Genomic DNA, 23,175 nt, shown 5'->3' on the forward strand with positions numbered 1-23,175 from the left:
CAGTGTGCGAGCACTGCCTGGATGGCATGTCAAGGGCGACTCATGACCCCCACTGCAAGACGCGGCCCGAACAGAGAGGAACGTACAGGCGACCGGCAGGACCACCGCCTGGATCGGGCTCATGGACCAGGGCTTCTCGTACCCCTCTTTCTAGTTCCCACTGAAGAGGTGTGACGATCCTAGACCTCGGAATAATCGATGCCAAGGGCTTCTCTTGTACCTCGGGAGAATAGGCTCGAGACAGGGCATCCGGCTTGACGTTCTTGGTGCCAGGTCGGTAAGACAGGATGAACTGGAAACGATTAAAGAAAAGGGACCATCGTGCTTGCCGAGGGTTCATCCGCTTAGCCTGTTGGAGATATTCCAGGTTCTTGTGGTCTGTGAGAGAACCTGGAACGGGTGCTGAGCCCCCTCAAGCCAATGGCGCCACTCTTCCAAGGCCAGTTTTACTGCAAGCAACTCTAGATCCCCCCACGTGGTAGTTGCGCTCGGCCTCAGACAGGCGGCGAGACATGAAGGCACAGGGGTGTAATCTCCCCATCCTCACCCCTCTGTGACAGGACGGGCTCCCACCCCCCACCTCTGAGGCGTCCACCTCCACCACGAAAGGTCTTTCTGGGTCAGGAGTCACCAGAATCGGAGCAGACGTGAAGCGGCGCTGAGATCCTCGAAGGCCCCTGCTGCTTCCGGGACCCCAGTGAATCTTGGTCCCTCCCTCCCTTGGTAAGCGTCGTCAAGGGGGCTACCACCGAGCTGAAATTCTTGATGAACTTCGATAGAAGTTAGAAAAGCCAATGAACCGTTGAACCTCCTTGACCGTGGTAGGTGTGGGCCAGCTGTGGACCGCTTCGACCTTCTTGGGATCCATCTCTAGGTGCCCAGGAGTGACAATAAACCCGAGAAACTGAGTCTGAGAAACATGAAATTCACACTTCTCAGGTTTAACGTAGAGGTGATTGTCAAGGAGCCTCTGGAGAACCCGGCTAACATGCCCTCATGCTCCTTCAGTGACCTCGAGAAGATGAGGATATCGTCCAGGTACACGAAGACGAACAGATTAAGCATATCCCGGAGAACATCATTAATCAGGGCTTGGAATACTGCGGGGGCATTGGTGAGCCCGAACGGCATCACCCGATATTCATAGTGCCCCGTGGGCGTGATTGAACGCCGTCTTCCATTCGTCACCTTGCGGATCCGCACGAGATGGTAAGCATTGCGGAGATCCAGTTTAGTAAAAATGGAAGCCCCTTGAAGCAGCTCAAAAGCAGTGGCCATGAGAGGAAGAGGGTATCGATTCCGAACCGTGATCTTGTTGAGTCCCCGGTAATCAATACAAGGCCCAAGACCCCCGTCCTTCTTTTTCAACAAAAAAGAAGCCCGCCCCAGCCGGGGAAGTAGAGGCATGGATGAGGCCGGCTGCCAAGGACTCCTTAATGTAGGTGTCCATGGCTGCGTGCTCGGGGGAGGACAAGGAAAAGATCCGACCTCTAGGAGGGCAGCACCCAGGGAGTAGATCAATGGCACAGTCATACGTGCGATGAGGCGGTAAGGAAGTAGCCCGGGCCTTGCTGAACACAGCCTTGAACCGATGGTAAACACTGGGGACTAGGGAGACGTCAACAGACTCTTGAAACTGGGTACTAGGGGCTGAGGGACTCTGAAGCATGCATGTGAGTTGACAAGTGGGACCCCAGCCTAGAATGGTGCCAGTAGACCAGTCGATCTGGGGATTATGTCTGCATAGCCAAGGGTGACCCAGGATAATAGGATACTCGGGAGAGTCAATGAGATAGAAGGTTTCCTCCTGCTGGTGTTGAGAGATGGTAAGTCGCAGGGACTGAGTCGCCTCTGTAACCTTTCCTGGTTCCAGAGGTCTGCCATCTAAGGCTGTAACTGCCTGGGGATGAGGAAGTAGTTGGGTAGGGATCTTAGGTTCCTTAGCCAAGGTTACATCCAGGAAATCACCTGCGGCACCGGAATCGATCATAGCCTGGACCCCGATGCTGGTGGCCCTCCCAGGACAGAGTGGCTGGAATAGCCAGGACAGCGTTAGTAGGGAGGAGCTCTAATTCTCCCCATCACAGCCCTCCTGTAGCTGGGCGGGGACTGGCGTTCCCAAAGCTCGGGGCAAGTGGAGCGAAGTGGCCGGCAACCCCGCAGTAGAGGCACCGACGCTCCCTCATGCGACGTTCCCTTTCGTTGGGAGAAAGCCTGGAACGGCCTAACTGCATGCTCTCCGGGGAATCCTGGACCAGTTCAGGAGCCGGGGAAGCTCTGAATGACGGGAGTCCAAACAGGAGAAACAGAACTGCTCCGAGGAACTTGGGACTGAGACACCTGGCGGCGAGCCGTTTCTCGCGCTCTCTTAGACGATTGTCCAGGCGGATGGCCAAGGCTATGAGGGACTCGAGATCTCCAGCTGGTTCTCGGGTGGCTAACTCATCTTGAAGGGGGCTCAGATAACCCTCCCTGAAAGCAGACCCTCAGCGCTTCATCATTCCATCCGCTCCTTGCTGCTATGGTCCGAAAATCAATGGCGAAATCTGCCGTGCTTCGGGGGCCCTGACGGAGAGACAGTAGGCGCTGGGAAGCCTCCCGCCCACTGGACAGGATGATCGAACACCCGCTTGAACTCTTCTACAAATGCAGCGTGGGAGTCACAACAGGCCTCCTGGGACTGCCACACCGGAGAGGCCCAGGCGAGCGCCTTGTCTGAAAGAAGGGTAATGATGTAGGCAATCTTGGAACGGTCTGTGGGAAAACTTGAGGGTTGGAGCTCGAGGTGAGGGAGCATTGGGTGAGGAAACCCTGGCAAGAGCTTGGATCCCCAGAAAAGGGCTTGGGAGGTGGTAGTCGGGGCTCCGCCAACCGAGAAGGCCTGTCGTCACTGGGAGGTGACCTGGGGAAGGGGAGAGGACCAAGGAGGCGTTCAAAGAGCTGGTGAAGGGAACTCATCATTTCGGCCAGGAGTCGAGAATGTCTAGCCATCAGCTCCTCTTGTCGGCTGAGAACGGCTTCATGGCGCTGGAAAGAAGCCTCATGTCGAGTGATCACCGCCAGCAGGTCCTGGGAACTGAGTGTTTCTGGGTCCATGATTGACTTGGTTATTCTGTCACAATGCTGGGCTTGAACTCCGGTCTCAGATGTGGAGAGCTGGGGGGTAATACCCTTAGCCACAGAGGAGGTGTAGTAGGACCCAAATGAAACACCCAAGGCAATACTCAGGCAAGTAGATTTAATGTAAAAACAAAGGTTCCTTGCACTTCAAAAATAGTCCAACAAAAAGTTCTTCTCAGAAAGAGGTATATTAACAAAACAGGAGGCAAAACAAAATAACTCCCGAGGGAAGAAAAACAAACTAAAGATAACTTAGAAAACCTTACTTGGAAAGACACGGTGGAACAAAGCAGGAGACACATAGCCAGGACTCAATAACCAAGTGAGAAACAAGGGGGAAAACACACAGCTCAAAATACACAAGGGGGAAACAAGGCACAGGTGACCTGGATCAAGCTAATTAGGACACACGAGGAAGAACTAAGGCAGAGGGGGAACACAGATGACCTCCTAGAGGCCGGAGACAAACAGGAGGCAGGAAGCTGACACACGCGTGCACGAACACGCACATGCACGCGCACGCCGTACGCACACACACACACACACACACACACACACACACACACAGAGACACGCACACACACACACACACACACACACACACAGACACGCACACACACACACACACACACACACACACACACACACACACACACACACACACACATACACAGACACACACAGACAGACAGACACGCATGCGCACGCACACACACATACACCTGTCCCCTGGTAAAGCTTCGTCTCAGTTAGAAATTAATTGACAGATTGATTTCTCTCTCTCATTTACATCAACTCTGCTTTGTCTGTCAGAGTATCCTCTGATGGTTTATACAATAATGATGTGGGTGTGTGTGTGTGTGTGTGTGTGTGTGTGTGTGTGAGAGAGAGCGTTTTAGTGTGGTGTGTGTGTGTGTACGTCCGTGTGTGTGTGTTTGTCCGTGTGTGTGTGTTTGTCTGTGTGTGTGTGTACGTCTGTGTGTGTGTGTTTGTCCGTGTGTGTGTGTACGTCTGTGTGTGTGTGTACGTCTGTGTGTGTGTAATTTTTCCCATTTATAGATGTTCCCTGTCTCTCCCCATACACCAACTCTCCTGTCTCATCTCTTATCTCTTCCTCCATTGTGTAATTACTGGTATATCAAGCTGACTGAATTAAAGTACTCTATAGTGTGTGTGTGTGTGTGTGTGTGTGTGTGTGCAGGTATTGTGTGAGAGGAGAGGAGAGGAGAGGAGAGGAGAGGAGAGGAGAGGAGAGGAGAGGAGAGGAGAGGAGAGGAGAGGAGAGGAGAGGAGAGGAGAGGAAATGAGAGAGGGAGAGAGAGAGAGAGGAGAGGAGAGGAGAGGAGAGGAGAGGAGAGGAGAGGAGAGGAGAGGAGAGGAGAGGAGAGGAGAGGAGAGGAGAGGAGGTGGCAGTGTCACACAGGAGACAGCAGTTATTCTTTGTGAGTTCACCGTCTTGCATTAATCTATCTATTGTTCACCCTGCTGCTGGTGGCAACATCATATCAGAGTCTCAGTTAAAGTTTAAAAGGAAGTGGACCGCCAGAGTTTCAAATGGTGTGAATGATATCGCAGCTGAAAGATGCAGACATACATTCTAACACATATCTCTGAATAACTCCTCTCACTGAGACAGCATAGATTAAAATAACTCTACATGGCCATCGATGGTGTGCATGGCAAAATGTGTTAAACCACTAAGAGTATGAAGCGTTGCAGCAGTGTGAAGCGTTAGGCTAAACTTCTCTGCTGTGGGGGGAGAGAGAGGGAGATACAGAGAGAGACACAGCGAGGCAGATATGGAATGAGAGAGATGGAGAGAGAGAGAAAATATTTGTGAAAACCTTAGACATTTAGACCCCCCTCCCTCAGTCATGCTCTGTGATGTATGTGTGAATTCACAGGGTCCAATCTTTGCTGCATGGAAATATATTTTCACTTCAACGCTTTAATCAGATGGTAAAACTAATCTACACTGTGGTAAACTAAACGAATAGAAACTAAATATGCAAACTAATCTACACTGTGGAAAACAAAGAAAATAAGGTTGGAGTCACGTGGTGGTGGTTAGTGTCATACTATTGGTTAGACAGTTTCCCCTTTAATGAGGTTGACAGTTAAAACTGTCTCTTACATTAGGCTGAGTCACACAGAGGCTCCAGCGGTGAAGTGAACAGACACAAACCTACAACTGAGATAACAGCAGACGTTACAACAGTAGAAGTTACAACAGTAGAAGTTACAACAGTTGAAGTTACGACAGTAGAAGTTAGAACCGTATAAGTTACAACAGTAGAAGTTACAACAGTAGACGTTACAAGAGAAGAAGTTACAACAGTAGAAGTTACAACAGTAGACGTTACAAGAGAAGAAGTTACAAAAAACCTAATGAAATAAAGACCATGGATATTGATGATCATATATACACCAACGAAACACCCATCAAGCCTTGCAGGAAGGATGGAGTTGGTGATCAACTATCAGGTAACAGTTTATCCTGGTATAGTGCTTGATACTGACACATACAGTGAGGGAAAAAAGTATTTCATCCCCTGCTGATTTTGTACGTTTGCCCACTGACAAAGACATGATCAGTCTATAATTTTAATGGTAGGTTTATTTGAACAGTGAGAGACAGAATAACAACAAAAAAATCCAGAAAATTGCATGTCAAAAATGTTATAAATTGATTTGCATTTTAATGAGGGAAATAAGTATTTGACCCCTCTGCAAAACATGACTTAGTACTTGGTGGCAAAACCCTTGTTGGCAATCACAGAGGTCAGACGTTTCTTGTAGTTGGCCACCAGGTTTGCACACATCTCAGGAGGGATTTTGTCCCACTCCTCTTTGCAGATCTTCTCCAAGTCATTAAGGTTTCGAGGCTGACGTTTGGCAACTCGAACCTTCAGCTCCCTCCACAGATTTTCTATGGGATTAAGGTCTGGAGACTGGCTAGGCCACTCCAGGACCTTAATGTGCTTCTTCTTGAGCCACTCCTTTGTTGCCTTGGTCGTGTGTTTTGGGTTATTGTCATGCTGGAATACCCATCCACGACCCATTTTCAATGCCCTGGCTGAGGGAAGGAGGTTCTCACCCAAGATTTGACGGTACATGGCCCCGTCCATCGTCCCTTTGATGCGGTGAAGTTGTCCTGTCCCCTTAGCAGAAAAACACCCCCCAAAGCATAATGTTTCCACCTCCATGTTTGACGGTGGGGATGGTGTTCTTGGGGTCATAGGCAGCATTCCTCCTCCTCCAAACACGGCGAGTTGAGTTGATGCCAAAGAGCTCGATTTTGGTCTCATCTGACCACAACACTTTCACCCAGTTCTCCTCTGAATCATTCAGCTGTTCATTGGCAAACTTCAGACGGGCCTGTATATGTGCTTTCTTGAGCAGGGGGACCTTCTGGGCGCTGCAGGATTTCAGTCCTTCACGGGCGTAGTGTGTTACCAATTGTTTTCTTGGTAACTATGGTCCCAGCTGCCTTGAGATCATTGACAAGATCCTCTCGTGTAGTTCTGGGCTGATTCCTCACCGTTCTCATAATCATTGCAACTCCACAAGGTGAGATCTTGCATGGTGCCCCAGGTCGAGGGAGATTGACAGTTCTTTTGTGTTTCTTCCATTTGCGAATAATCGCACCAACTGTTGTCACCTTCTCACCAAGCTGCTTGGCGATGGTCTTGTAGCCCATTCCAGCCTTGTGTAGGTCTACAATCTTGTCCCTGACATCCTTGGAGAGCTCTTTGGTCTTGGCCATGGTGGAGAGTTTGGAATCTGATTGATTGATTTCTTCTGTGGACAAGTGTCTTTTATAAGGTAACAAACTGAGATTAGGAGCACTCCCTTTAAGAGTGTGCTCCTAATCTCAGCTCGTTACCTGTATAAAAGACACCTGGGAGCCAGAAATCTTTCGGATTGAGAGGGGGTCAAATACTTATTTCCCTCATTAAAATGCAAATCAATTTATAACATTTTTGACATGCGTTTTCTGGATTTTTGTTGTTGGTATTCTGTCTCTCACTGTTCAAATATACCTACCATTAAAATTATAGACTGATCATTTCTTTGTCAGTGGGCAAACATACAAAATCAGCAGGGGATCAAATACTTTTTTCCCTCACTGTACTTACACCCCAACACACACACACACACACTCACACACACACACACACACACACACATACACACACACACGACATATGCCCACACACACAAAAAAATACCCCTGTGTCAATGAATGTTAGTATCACCTTTGGCAGAGATTTTCAAGCAGATTTAAATCAAAACTGTAACTGCAAACTCATCTCCCAGTGTCTGGTGAAAAGCAGGCTGAACCAGATTTTCCTCTAGGATTTTGTCTGTGCTTAGCTCCATTCTGTTTCGTTTTAATCCTGAAAAACACCCCAGTCCTTAACGATTACAAGCATGTCCATAAAATGACGCAGCCACCGCTATGATTGAAAATATGGAGAGTGGTACTCAGTAATGTGTTGTATTGATTTGCCCCAAACATAACACTTTTTATTCAGGACAAAAGTGAATTGCTTTTGCAACATTATTTGCTGTATTACTTTAGTGCCTTGTTGCAAACATGTTTTGGAATATTTTTATTCTGTACAAGCTTCCTTTTCACTCTGTCATTTATGTTAGTATTGTGGAGTAACTACAATGTTGATCCATCCTCAGTTTTCTCCTATCACAGCCATTAAACTCTGTAACTGTTTTAAAGTCATCATTGGCCTCATGGTGAAATCCCTGAGCTGTTTCCTTCCTTTCTGGCAACTGAGTTAGAAAGGAGGCCTGTAGCTTTGTAGAGACTGTTTTTTAAAATGTTTTTTTTTCATCTACCATAAGGTGCCCTTCTTTGCGAGGCGTTGGAAAACCACCCAGGTCTTTGTGACTGAAAATGTGTTTGAAATTCACTGCTTGACTGAGGGACCTTACAGATAATTGTATGTGTGGGGTACAGAGATGAGGTAGTCATTCAAAAATCATGTTAACCCTTAGCCTACAATGGTCGCGCCTCGTGAAAATCTAATTAACATAGTACAAAAAATCCCCATCAAAATCCGTCAGTTTAAGAAAGAGATATGTTTTTTAGCGTGGGCTGCGTCTCAATTCACTACATCCACCGATATAGATATCGCCCTTCCGCATCTGCGGTGGAAGGTGGCAGAGCTAAAGCGGTGTGTCGAGGCAAAGATCTGGGGAATTGTACCCAAAAACCATCTCTTCAGCACTCCACCAATCAGGCCTTTATGGTAAAGTGGCCAGACTGATGCCACTCCTCAGTAAAAGGCACATGACAGCCCGCTTGGAGTTAGCCAAAAGGCACCTAAAGACTCTCAGACCATGAGAAACAAGTCTGGAGGAAACCTGGCACCATCCCTATAGTGAAGCATGGTGGTTGCAGCATCATGCTGTGGGGATGTTTTTCAGCGGCAGGGACTGGGAGACTAGTCAGGATCGAGGGAAAGATGAACAGAGCAAAGTACAGAGAGATCCTTGATGAAAACCTGCACCAGAGCGCTCAGGACCTCAGACTGGGGGGGAAGGTTCACCTTCCAACAGGACAACGACCCTAAGCACAGAGCCAAGACAACACAAGAGTGGCCTCGGGACAAGTCTCTGAATGTCCTTGAGTGGCCCAGCCAGAGCCCGGATTTGAACCCGATTGAACGTCTCTGGTGAGACCTGAAAATAGCTGTCCCCATCCAACCTGACAGCGCTTGAGAGGATCTGCAGAGAATGGGAGAAACTCCCCAAATACAGGTGTGCCAAGCTTGTAGCACCATACCCAAGAAGACTCAAGGCTGTAAAAGCTGCCAGAAATGTTTCAACAAAGTACTGAGTAAAGGGTCTCAATACTTATATAAATGTGATATTTCATTTCTTTATTTTTAATTAGCAAAAAAATCGAAAAACCTGTTTTTGTGGTTTGTGTGTAGATTGATTGGAAAAAAACGATTTAATCAATTTTAGAATAAGGCTGTGACGTAACAAAATGTGGAAAAGGTCAAGGGGTCTGAATACTTTCCAAATGCACTGTATGTAGACGGAGTATTGCAACACCATAACACACAGTTATTTTGACTTGTTATTCTTCTCTGTTCCTTGTATCAATATTTTAAATGTTGTATCTTTAACTCTGCATTATTGGAAAAGGACCCGTAAGTCAGCATTTCACTATTAGCATGTGTTTACGAAGCATGTGACAAATAAAATGCAGATTGAAATACATTCCAGTACTCATTTTGGGTGCCTGAACTCTGCAATATGTTTAAGCCAGTGTTCTATAAGAGGTTCTGGAACTCAAGCAGTATAAAGTGTGAGGTGCTGGAACTCAGTTCTGGTGTTCTGTCCCATGTCAAGTTTGTGTTTTTTCCTCGGTGCTTCAAAGAGCAAATGGACACAAAAGTAGACTCAAATACAACGCTGATAAAGAGCAAGTTCTTATGGTAATAATTTGTGCTTCAGTGTTTTATCAGTGGTGGAAGAGATACTCTGGAGCTGCTGCAGTGAGTCTGGGTCTGCTGTGTGTTCTCCTATTGGCTGGGATCATAGGCCTGTTGCTCTACCGTGAGTTTGATATGTTCTCAATCAAACTTTCTCTTAATCATCAGTGGTGTAATGATCAGGGATCAATTCCATTTCAACTTAATTCAATTCAATTCAGAAAGTACACCAAATTCCAATTCCACATTTTCTTCATTGAAAAGCATTGAAGATAATTGGAATTCTATTAGAATTCCAGTGTACTTCCTGAATTGACTGGAATTGAAATGCAACTGACCCCAACCCTGATAATGTCTGATTGACTTTTCCACTGTTACCTTGTTCATTGATCGTATTATTTCACAGAGAGAAACCAATTGACCAGTTCCAACACCCTGACCAAAGAGAGTGACCAGTTACAGACCAGCAACAACACCCTGACCAAAGAGAGAGACCAGCTACAGACCAGATACAACACCCTGACCAAAGAGAGAGACCAGCTACAGACCAGATACAACACCCTGACCAAAGAGAGAGACCAGCTACAGACCAGATACAACACCCTGACCAAAGAGAGAGACCAGCTACAGAAAGGTGTTGAGAAAGGTGAGTAACATTGTCTATTGACTGTTCTGTTTGACAGTCTCTGCATCAGTTCACATGCCACTTACAAACAGGCAATTCAACTTACACAAATTGTCCATTAGTTAGTGCCCTGTCTTCCTTGAGTGTTTGATTGAGACTTAATTCAATGTGAGTTGTATGTGACTAAAGAAGAACATTTAAATTATAGTGTGTTCGCAAGGATGGAAGAAGCTTGGTAGCAGTTGTTACTACATCTCTACTGAGTACAAATCCTGGGAGGAGAGCAGACAGGACTGCAGAGATAGAGGAGCAGACCTGGTGATCATCAACAGCCAAGACAAACAGGTGTGTGTGTAAAAAAAAAAAGAGAGAGAGAGAGAGAGAGAGAGAGAGAGAGAGAGAGAGAGAGAGAGAGAGAGAGAGAGAGAGAGAGAGAGAGAGAGAGAGAGAGAGAGAGAGAGAGAGAGAGAGAGAGAGAGAGAGAGAGAGAGAGAGAGAGAGAGAGAGAGAGAGAGAGAGAGAGAGAGAGAGAGAGAGAGAGAGAGAGAGAGAGAGAGAGAGAGAGAGAGAGATACAGAGAGATACAGAGAGAGAGAGAGAGAGGTAATTGTTAAGTATTAACAATGTTGTCTCTCTCCCACAACTACAGACATTTGTCAATTGGTTATGTGGAGTAAAGAAATATGTCTGGATTGGTCTGACTGACTCTGTTACTGAGGGGACCTGGAAATGGGTGGACGACACACCACTGACCACAAGGTAAGACATTTAATGAGTTCTGTGTCATAATGAAATCACTGTCTGGAGTACTAGACTCAGAGTGGACAGCCTGATTCTATGTCTTGTTTCTTCTACAGGTATTGGAACAGTGGACAGCCTGATTCTATGTCTTGTTTCTTCTACAGGTATTGGAACAGTGGACAGCCTGATTCTATGTCTTGTTTCTTCTACAGGTATTGGAACAGTGGACAGCCTGATTCTATGTGTTGTTTCTTCTACAGGTATTGGAACAGTGGACAGCCTGGTTCTATGTCTTGTTTCTTCTACAGGTATTGGAACAGTGGACAGCCTGATTCTATGTGTTGTTTCTTCTACAGGTATTGGAACAGTGGACAGCCTGATTCTATGTGTTGTTTCTTCTACAGGTATTGGAACAGTGGACAGCCTGATTCTATGTGTTGTTTCTTCTACAGGTATTGGAACAGTGGACAGCCTGATTCTATGTGTTGTTTCTACTACAGGTATTGGAACAGTGGACAGCCTGATTATGTGTGTTGTTTCTTCTACAGGTATTGGAACAGTGGACAGCCTGATTCTATGTGTTGTTTCCTCTACAGGTATTGGAACAGTGGACAGCCTGATTATATGTGTTGTTTCTTCTACAGGTACTGGAACAGTGGACAGCCTGATTCTATGTGTTGTTTCTTCTACAGGTATTGGAACAGTGGACAGCCTGATTCTATGTGTTGTTTCTTCTACAGGTATTGGAACAGTGGACAGCCTGATTCTATGTGTTGTTTCTTCTACAGGTACTGGAACAGTGGACAGCCTGATTCTATGTGTTGTTTCTTCTACGGGTATTGGAACAGTGGACAGCCTGATTCTATGTGTTGTTTCTTCTACAGGTACTGGTACAGTGGAGATCCTAATGGTGGTGTGTACGAGAACTGTGCCTATTTCTACTCCCAGTCATCAGACACAGGAGAATGGTGGGACTATGTCTGTTCCTATCAATACAGATGGATCTGTGAGAAATAGGATTCTCTGTACTGCTAGAGACCATTTCAGACAGATGTTTTAAATCCTTAAACCCAGACTTGGAGCAAACAAAATAGCGATTGATTTGCAACGCTTGTAGTTAGCCACTGATTCCTTCCAAACCGCTCATTGTTGAATTTGTGATTTCCTACTTGTTGTGTAATGTTTATGTCCAATGGTGATGAGCACCAATACCTTTAACTATAGTTTATCTTCATATGACAAGGATTGAAAAGGATTTGCCAGTAGATTGTCAAAGTTATTCATGATGATGACTGCTTGTTTAGCTTGTTAGCTAAGATTTTGAAAGTAACATGATCAGTCCAATCAAAGCTACGGTAGATATAACGTGATTTGACCTCATTTTATCTGTGGCCAATGACCTTGAGCCTTCTTGGATGGGCTCTTCTAATGTAACTCTATGGCAGAACCCAAGGGGGCTTGAACTGCCTAACTCTCCCTGTACATTCTCCCGAGTGGCACAGCGGTTTAAGGCACTGCATCTCAGTGCTAGAGGCGTCACTACAGACCCGCTGGTTCGATTCCATGCTGTATCATAATCCGGCTGTGATTGGGAGTCCCATAGGGCGGCGCACAATTGGCCCAGCGTCGTCCTGGTTTGGCCGGTGTAGGCCGTCATTGTAAATAAGAATTTGTTCTTAACTGACTTGCCTAGTTAAATTAAAAATAAATACAAATTCTGCGGTGATATAGTGAGTGACAGAACACTGAACCAATCACGGCGCAACTAGAGAACATTACCAAAGCGTACGCTCTGTATATTCCACTGAATGCCCCACCACCCCAGAAAGCACTGAGCGAGGCTGAAACACCTGCATTTAGGCGCTGCCTTACTCAAGAAAGAGAACACGTTTGTATGCGGCTTTATTAACTTAATTTTTTTTAAATATTATTTTTTACATTGTTTGCAAACTGATATGTGACATGAATTAATGCCAAAATAACTTTCAAAACAGGCAAATAAATATGTCACGCCCTGGCCTTGAGAGGCCGGACGTCTTTAGTTGGTTTGGTCAGGGCGTGAGAATCTATGCTAGAAATTCTATGTTTATGTTCTAGGTATTGTATTTCTATGTTTGGCCGGGTGTGATTCCCAAATTAGAGACAGCTGTCGCTCGTTATCTCTGATTGGGGATCATACTTAAGTAGCCTGTTTGCCTACCTTAGTTGTGGGATCTTGTTCCGTGTCTAGGCTTGTATGTGTATAGCCTGAGGACTTCATGTTACGTTGTTTCTTGTTTTGTTTATTGAGTTTAATAAACATGTTCGCATACCACGCTGCACCTTGGTCTGACCCGTCTCTCAACGTTCGTGACAAAATAAAATAAATGATTATTATATATATATATTTTTTTATCTAAACAGGTGAGGCCCTGAATTTTGTTCATTTCTTGTGGAATTGAAAAAAGTTAGCGTTTAATATGGTTGAAATGTTTACAAACTAGATGCGCTGAAATGAAAGCAACTTCTGACAATGAACACACAGATTATAGTGATATTATGTCTCATCTCGCAAACAATGTAAAGTATGTTTAGAGATATAACCTAGAGCCAGGCTTGTTGATTTTTAATCCGAGGGTTTCCTGCTATTGAGGGAGTTCTATTACGCTGGCCCGGGTAGAACTGGACAATGGGCCGTCACGTCATCGGGCTAAAGCGGGGAGGGAGGAGTACCCTTCTCAAATCAAACAGTAATCTGCGCCCCACGGTCATGTTGTCAACAAAGCAGCATCATGCATCGTCAAGAAACATACAACATCTCTTTTCCATAAAATAAATGTTAGAATTTTCAAACTTGATTTACTTTGGAAGGCATTTAAAGCCGAATGCTACTAATTTCTCCATGTGCTTATTTACGTCACTTTTGTTTTGAGCCGACTTTGCCGTCGGCCAGAGCGGAGCACCTGATTCATGCCTGGGAGGCAGCCCGGCTCCAAAAGGAATGCAATCACTTTTCACCCGGTTCAAACTCCTCCCAACGTGGTAACCCGGGCCAGATAAACTAACCCCCCTCACTGACACACTTGTTGAATTATGCAAGAGAGCAAGACAACACAGTAATTCAGAGGTGACTGAAATTTCATTTTCTTTATAAAAAAAAAAAAAAAAAAATACCTGATACAATAACAAAATGTATATATGAGTGCATTCTTACATGAAATGAGCGCCCGAAGTTGCACAGAATGTTCACAACGTTGAAGTTTGCGGTCAGCAGACCTGAAATTTGCTCAGTGACATTAGTTTTTTTTTAGGGAACATTGCTCATCATTACCATGGGAACATGGGACTAATCTGAAATCCTTCCTCGGAATGTATCCTGCCAAGCGAAAGGATACTATATTGGAGTAATCCAATAGCTAACGTAACCGTGGTTACACATGTAAACCTTCGCTTTGTTTGTATAGCTTGTTGGACCCGAGTTGTGTCAAGTCACTCCGGTTCACACTAACCGTGTGCAGAAAGTAGTCCGTCATAACTTTTTCCCCACTGATCTTTGTCGATAGCGCCTGCTAAATTCAGGGCAGCCATGTTGGTGAGAGCAGTAGCAACACTTTTGTAGTTCTCCAATGGCTAACGTTATATCTTTCAAAAAAGCAGCGGTAGCAAGGATTATCTAAGTATACTGAGCAGCTCATGTTATAGACAGAAGCTTGCTACATGGCAGACGAAAACCCGAACTCATCTCTCGGCAAGTCCGGCCCATCCATTATCTCATCCAATCATGGCTAGCGGGAAGGTTCCTGTCTTTTTCCGTGGGCTCTATGCCGAACTTCGAGGTATAACGTGGTCCCGGTTCCAGGGACATCACTGGATAGAAAAGCCAATATGGCTGCCAACGCAATGCCATATATGGACATGTGTTTGTGATGTCCGAACTCAGTAGCTCTCCTCTCATTGGTCCAAACGATTTGTTAGCTTTTTTTTTTTAGCTTGCAACACAGCCATCAAGGCGTCATAGATGAGATGAATTGATCATCAGAAATGGTTACAGTTAGATTGGCTAGTTAGTTTGAAAATACATGTAAAGTTTTTTTCAAATAAAAAAAACTAATCTGAATGCGATGCACAAGAGTTCTATTCACAAAACGCTCAGCTGGCGACTGTTTAGCTAATGCTAATTAGCTAGCTACAAATAGCTAGCATTAGCTACAAATAGCTAGCTAGATGGGTGATGCATATTTAAGGTGTTAAACAGGAACTCTGGAGCTCAGGCCCAGATCAACACTGCATTTATATGGTCTAATGGCCAACACCACAATAACAAAAGACTCTATCTGTGCTATTAAGTATAGTAGGGCTGCCTATACTAGGGTTAGTAGGGATCAGGCTTTCCTGACCTGTCAGTAATCTTGCTCTGATTTGTCATCCTAAGGGTCCCAGAGATAAAATGTAGCATAGTTTTGTTTGATCAAATCAATTTTTATATTCAAATCTAGGAACTGGGTTCTACAGTTTGAACCCCTGTTGTGTCTGGCTCCACACCCACCCCGCCAGGCCATCTAGATGTGTGAAAGTTACTGTATAAGCTAATGATCCATCATGTATGACATTCCTGGGAGTTTGTAAACTTACATTTTGTTTTACCATATCATTTTTGTATGTTGTCTATAGTTATGTACTTGAAAATGTATCAATTGACCAATTCGGCACATTTGGGCAGACTTCATACAAAATAGTCCAGTATTGCAATGCTTCACTGGATCAATCTGAAACTTTGCACACACACTGCTGCCATCTAGTGGCCACAATCTAAATTGCGTCTAAACTGCAATATTATATTGTGGCCTTTCTCTTGCATTTAAAAAGTGATGGAATAAAACATATATAGAAAACGCATATTTTTTTGTTTGTATTATCTTTTACCAGATCTAATGTGTTATATTCTCCTACATTAATTTCACATTTCCACAAAGTCTATGCATATCCTTGCTTCAGGTCCTGAGCTACAGGCAGTTAGATTTGGGTATGTCATTTTAGGGGCGTGGAGAGGAGGGCCTGTGGAGAGGAGGGCCGGTGGAGAGGAGGGCCGGTGGAGAGGAGGGGCGTGGAGAGGAGGGGTGTGGAGAGGAGGGGCGTGGAGAGGAGGGCCGGTGGAGAGGAGGGCCGGTGGAGAGGAGGGGCGTGGAGAGGAGGGGCTGTGGAGAGGAGGGGCGTGGAGAGGAGGGGCGTGGAGAGGAGGGGCTGTGGAGAGGAGGGCCGGATGAGAGAAGGGGCGTGGAGAGAAAGATGTACATTAAGTACCATGTCACCAATCTGAAATGGTGGCAGCATCTCACACTATGCTGTGAGATATCCACCATTCAAAGCATATTGCACAACATGGCCTGGTAGTAGCCTTCACACTGGGAGATTTCATAAGCCGATTGTTTACACTGTGTTAGCTGTAAAAACATTGGGAGAGGATACAGCCCATTCTCCTAACGTTGTTGACCCTGTCATATACTATGATAGGAAAGGAGCCTTGTCCGCTGGATACGGCGTGTGAATGACAATCTAGGAATTTTAGCGGGATGCTCTGGCTTGTTTCATGGCTATATCTATTAGACATGACTAGGGCTTTGTCCACATTTTTATTAGATATTACAAGTTCAAATTCACATGGCAGAATACAATTGAATTGCATGACAAAAATAAAACTACAAATCTAACATAAATGATCCACTTTTCACATCTCAGAAAACATTTTAGGAAATGTTTTTTTTTGCTCATCTTTATCAAGGGTTCCAATCCTTTTGGACCTGACTTCAAGTGCTTTGTTTCTGGATTGGTCAAAAGCTTTTGATACTGTTGGTCATGCTATTATATTGAATAAGTTGTGCTCGATAGGCCTGAGCTCTGACGCCTGTTCATGATTATCTTAGTGACAGAACTCAGGCCATCGTGATTGATGGGGTTAAGTCTGACTTTCTTGAAGTACATAAAGGTGTACCACAGGGGTCGATTTTGCAACCTGTTCTCTTCACTAGTTATATAAACACCATTGGTCAATCTGTTTCATTTGTTTTTACCTCATCTATATGTGTTACGAGTACTGAGGATACGAAGAACAAAATTCTAAATACTTTTCATCTTGAAGTTCTTGTGCCGTTTGGGCAATTTAATGTATTGATTAGGGATTTATTTGTGTAGGAATGTAACTTTTTCTGGGTGATTTGTGACGTCTTATTTGTGCTTACCATGACTATTTTTGTATTCTAATATATACAGTGCCCTCCACTAATATTGGCCCCCCAGCCATGACTTCCTGTTTCACTGGGGTATAAATATGAGGTGACACACAGGCCAAGTTCCCATCGTCATCCATCACTATGGGAAAGACCCGAGAATACAGTAATGATGTGCGACAAAAGGTTGTTGAGCTGCACAAATCTGGAAATGGCTATAAATAAAATAGCTCAACGGTTGAAAATGCCCATTTCCACTATCAGGGCAATAATTAAGAAGTTTAAAGCAGCTGGAGATGTTAACAATCAGCACAGTTAGAAAGATATGGCATATAGAAGCAAACCAGATGGACATCATGAAAATGATCGGAGAGGTTGAGAGTAGAAGAAGTTCAGGAGCAAAAAAATGTATATATATATATATATATATATATATATAATAGAATCATTGTAAAATTAACTTTGTCCATAAGGTGTAGATAGTAAGTATAGACCGGAATTAGAGGCCTGGGCATTGTTGTTCACTAATTTACTCCAAGTAGGGAAAGGATGGCGGGGTTGAAAAGTAATAAAGGGGAGTATATATATAAAAAACATGGGGGATTTGGAAGTGATGCAGACAATTACATTGATAGAAGATACAATCTATCTGCAATATTAAGCTGATCCATCCCCCCAAGAAAAAAATAAAATAAAAATAAATAAAAATAATAATAAAAATAATTAAGAAGTTTAAAGCAGCTGGAGATGTTAACAATCGGCCTGGAAGAGGACGTGTGTCTATATTGACCGCACGCACAGTGAGGAGGATGGGTTGAGTCGCCAAAAAAATCTCCAAGGATCACAGCTGGAGAATTGCAGTCGTTAGTTGGGTCTTGGGGTCAGAAAGTTTCCAAAACTACGATCAGACGCCACCTACATAACCACAAGTTGTTTGGGATGGTTGCCATAAAAAAGCCTTTGCTGTCATCAAACAATAAACTCAAGCGTTTGTCAAAACGTTACTGGAACTTTCAATGGGACCGGGTTCTATGGTCAGACGAGACCAAAATAGAGCTTTTTGGAAACTAACACCAGAGGTGGGTTTGGCGTAGACAGAAAGATAGCCATGCAGAAAAGTACCTCATCCCCACTGTGAAGTATGGTGGTGGATATTTGATGTTGTGGGGCTGTTTTTCTTCCAAAGGCCCTGGACAACTTGTTAGGATACATGGTATTATGGACTCCATCAAGTACCAGCAGATATTAGATCAAAACCTGACTGCTTCTGCTAGGAACCTTAAACTGGGCCGTGGTTGGATCTTCCACCAGGACAATGATCCAAAAGCACACCTCAAAATCAACACAAAAACATGGTTCACTGACCACAGAATCAAGGTTTTGCCATGGCCCTCCCAGTCCCCCTGAACTAAACCCCATAGAAAACCTGTGGGGTGAGCTGAAGAGGAGAGTCCACAAGCGTGGACCTCGGAATCTGAAGGATCTGGAGAGATTCTGTACGGAGGAACGGTCTCAGATCCCTTGCCATGTGTTCTCTAACCTCACTACGCATTAATAGGAGAAGACTCAGAGCTGTTATCTTGGCAAAGGGAGGTTGCACAAAGTATTGAATGAAGGGGTGCCGATAATTGTGGCATCACATTTATTTGAGAAAAAAATTATTTGTTTTATGATAAGAATAAACATTTTCTTTTTCAATTTTACTTGAATTAAAGGTTAGTTTTTTGTGAATATTTAGAACGAAAGACCAAGAGGATAAACAATAAAGACGTTTTTTGTTCACACCCCGTTTTGCTCATATTTACCAAAGGGTGCCAATATTAGTGGATGGAGCTGTATATATGTTTAATGTGTGTTTTATATTGTATTATACAGGGCACATTTGGAAAAGAGACCTAGGTTTCAATATGTCTTCCCTGTCTAAATAAAGGTTCATAAATAAACTCCAGCTCCAGTTATTTTTTTGTGGCCCCGGGGGGGTTTTGAAAAACCTTATAGAGATGAGAAAATCATACCCCTGTCTTTTCTGGAACACCGTTATCAGGTCGCTCTTCCTCTCGCATGTAGTCCAAAAAAGATTGCAGGCATTCTGCACCCGGATAGATGGTTTATGGGGAAAATCATTTAGCAGAAGAGGGTTTGTGGAACGAGGAGGCATTCGTCTAACATACATGACACTGCTTAGTGAACCACAAGACATCCTGTCCTTTTTATCAATGTGATCTAATATGTTCTATTTGACAACGTTCTTAGTTAGATTAAGTCAAATTATATTTTAGCCTATATTGTCACTATATCTGTCAAATAACACATTATATTGTACTTGCCAGGCTACTGTGGAATTGTAATGGTCATAATGACATTGACCAATAGACTGCCAGCGTGACAAATGGAACCTCCGCTGTTTCTGGATCTCATTTTATCTGTCCGGAACTCGGGTTTCTTGTAGACAGAAGTAAATATAATTAAGAAACATCCAGTAGAATAAGAATCATCATGAACACAGTCTGAATGGTTCTACAGGGCATTACAGCTGTAGAACTCTGGAACAATTCTGGAATTCTGGAGATAAGGTGGCTGACAGTTTCGCTGTAACGGTTTTGACTTCAAAGTTATTGTTTGTTATGGATGCCAGGTAGGTTGTGTCTACCAGAGAAAATATTGATTTATCCTTTTTTGTTTGTGAGGGAGTGAGTCCCGTCTGGTCCGTCAAGACTACACCAATACAAAGGACTCATGTAAAAGTCAGTATGGAAAAACACTTAATAATAATATGCCATTTAGCAGACGCTTTTATCCAAAGTGACTTACAGTCATGCGTGCCTACATTTTTTTGTGTATGGGTGGTCCCGGGGATCGAACCCACTACCATGGCGTTACAAGCGCCGTGCTCTACCAGCTGAGCTACAGAGGACCACTTTTCATTAACCCTTAAAACATTGCAAATAACTTCAAAACCACTGTGTTCTTTTGCGTCGGTTGTAAAAGAAATGATCATACACATAAAAACGTCACAACACAATGATCTCTGGTTCCTCGAGAAAAGTCCTGTCCAGCCCGGTAAATGAGTTCAAATCTACTCAAGTGACATTAGTCGCACAAAGTTTGTCCATTCATAAAGTGAAGCTTAAACTTAAAATCACACAATCAAATTCTCAAAGTCTTTTACCCCTCAACAATAAAGGTTACCAGAACTCCCAGTAGTCTTCACCCCCAACTGAACACCATCCATCCCCTACAAGACTCCATTATTGAACAGCAACTCATAACAACATCCACAACAATAGTTCCCTAAATGTATGTTGCATTTATGTTAGATTTGTAGTTTTATCATGCAATTCAATTGTATTCTGCCATGTGAATGAATTAAATTATTTGAACTTGTAATATCTAATGAAAAATGTGGACAAAGCCCTAGTCATGTCTAATAGATATAGCCACGAAACAAGCCAGAGCATCCCGCTAACATTCCTATGTTGTCATTCACACGCCGTATCCAGCGGACAAGGCTCCTTTGCTATCATAGTATGACAGGGTCAACAACGTTAGGAGAATGGGCTGTATCCTCTCCCAATGTTTTTACAGCTAACACAGTGTAAACAATCGTCTTATGAAATCTCCCAGTGTGAAGGCTACTACCAGGCCATGTTGTGCAATGTGCTTTGAATGGTGGATATCTCACTGCATAGTGTGAGATGCTGCCACCATTTCAGATTGGTGACATGGTACTTAACGTACCTCTTTCTCTCCACGCCCCTCCTCTCATCCGGCCCTCCTCTCCACCGGCCCTCCTCTCCACCGGCCCTCCTCTCCACACCCCTCCTCTCCACGCCCCTCCTCTCCAAGCCCCTCCTCTCCACGCTCCTCCTCTCCACGCCCCTCCTCTCCACGCCCCTCCTCTCCACGCCCCTCCTCTCCACGCCCCTCCTCTCCACGCCCGTCCTCTCCACGCCCCTCCTCACCACGCCCCTCCCCTTAAATATGCATCACCCATCTAGCTAGCTATTTGTAGCTAATGCTAGCTATTTGTAGCTAATGCTAGATATTTGTAGCTAATGCTAGCTATTTGTAGCTAGCTAATTAGCATTAGCTAAACAGTCGCCAGCTGAGCGTTTTGTGGTGTTGGCCATTAGACCACATAAATGCAGTGTTGATCTGGGCCTGGACTCAGAGCCCAGGGTCTTGGTCCGTTGGCACTAATCCCTGCAACCCAAATAAACCCGTAGCTGTTAGAAACTTGTTGTGTAGATCTGAAAGTGTTCGATAGGTGTAAGCAATATGCTGGCAGCTCAATCTTGACCTCTGATTGGGATTAAGGAAATGTCCTGTTATGGAGTGTTGTTTTTGTATTTGAAATTGGATTTTTTTTTTTTTGGGGGGCGGGGGGGTCTCAACGCGCTGCAGATCTGATCTGGACTCTGCAAGACACTGCTTATCTCTGCAATATAGATAATACTTATGTAAATAAGGTATTTCTGTTTTTAATTCTTAATACATTTGCAAAACATTTCCAAAAACCTATTTTTGCTTTGTCATTATGGGGTATTGTGTGTAGATTGATGAGGATTTTTATTTATTTAATCACTTTTAGAATAAGGCTGTAACTTAACAAAATGTGGAAAAAGTCAAGGGGGTCTGAATACTTTCCGAAATGCACTGTAGATACATGCAGGTAGTTAGGTATACATGCAGGTAGTTAGGTATACATGCAGGTAGTTAGGTATACATGCAGGTAGTTAGGTATACAAGCAGGTAAATATAATACAACACTTTCTAACACTATTTGCTCTGTTTAACACCTTAAATATGCATCACCCATCTAGCTAGCTATTTGTAGCTAACGTTAGGTATTTGTAGCTAGCTAGTCTAGCGTTATCTAAACAATCGCCAGCTGCATCACATTCACATTTTTTTCCCCCTTGAAATATTTGTTCAAACTAACTATCCTATCTATCTATCTATCTATCCATCCATCCATCCATCCATCCATCCATCCATCCATCCATCCATCCATCCATCCATCCATCCATCCATCCATCCATGGCAGGACCTGGTCAATGACCTGAAGAGAGCTGGGACCACAGTCTCAAAGAAAACCATTAGTAACACACTACGCCGTCATGGATTAAAATCCTGCAGCGCACGCAAGGTCCCCCTGCTCAAGCCAGCGCATGTCCAGGCCCGTCTGAAGTTTGCCAATGACCATCTGGATGATCCAGAGGAGGAATGGGAGAAGTTCAAGTGGTCTGATGAGACAAAAATAGAGCTTTTTGGTCTAAACTCCACTCACCGTGTTTGGAGGAAGAAGAAGGATGAGTACAACCCCAAGAACACCATGCCAACCGTGAAGCATGGAGGTGGAAACACCATTCTTTGGGGATGCTTTTCTGCCAAGCGGACAGGACGACTGCACCGTATTGAGGGGAGGATGGATGGGGCCATGTATCGCGAGATCTTGGCCAACAACCTCCTTCCCTCAGTAAGAGCATTGAAGATGGGTCATGGCTGGGTCTTCCAGCATGACAACGACCCGAAACACACAGCCAGGGCAACTAATTAGTGGCTCCGTAAGAAGCATCTCAAGGTCCTGGAGTGGCCTAGCCAGTCTCCAGACCTGAACCCAATCGAACATCTTTGGAGGGAGCTGAAAGTCCGTATTGCCCAGCGACAGCCCTGAAACCTGAAGGATCTGGAGAAGGTCTGTATGGAGGAGTGGGCCAAAATCCCTGCTGCTGTGTGTGCGAACCTGGTCAAGACCTACAGGAAACGTATGATCTCTGTAATTGCAAACAAAGGTTTCTGTACCAAATATTATGGTCTGCTTTTCTGTTGTATCAAATACTTAAGTCATGCAATAACATGCAAATTAATTACTTAAAAATCACACAATGTGATTTTCTGGATTTTTGTTTTAGATTCCGTCTCTCACAGTTGAAGTGTACCTATGATAAAAATTATAGACCTCTACATGCTTTGTAAGTAGGAAAACCTGCAAAATCGGCAGGGTATCAAATACTTGTTC

General features: G+C 44.3%; 1 long non-coding RNA gene across 1 annotated transcript; it reads left to right on the top strand.

The window, feature by feature from the left end:
- The first annotated feature begins 10,191 nt into the window (after positions 1-10,191).
- LOC123485807 lies at positions 10,192-12,247 on the top strand. Its single transcript, XR_006659165.1, has 4 exons — positions 10,192-10,230; positions 10,418-10,554; positions 10,859-10,968; positions 11,835-12,247. It is a non-coding gene; the product is annotated as an uncharacterized LOC123485807 (long non-coding RNA).
- Positions 12,248-23,175: the final 10,928 nt, after the last annotated feature.

Source organism: Coregonus clupeaformis, unplaced genomic scaffold, assembly GCF_020615455.1.
Source record: "Coregonus clupeaformis isolate EN_2021a unplaced genomic scaffold, ASM2061545v1 scaf0861, whole genome shotgun sequence".
Classification (NCBI taxonomy): Eukaryota; Metazoa; Chordata; class Actinopteri; order Salmoniformes; family Salmonidae; genus Coregonus; species Coregonus clupeaformis.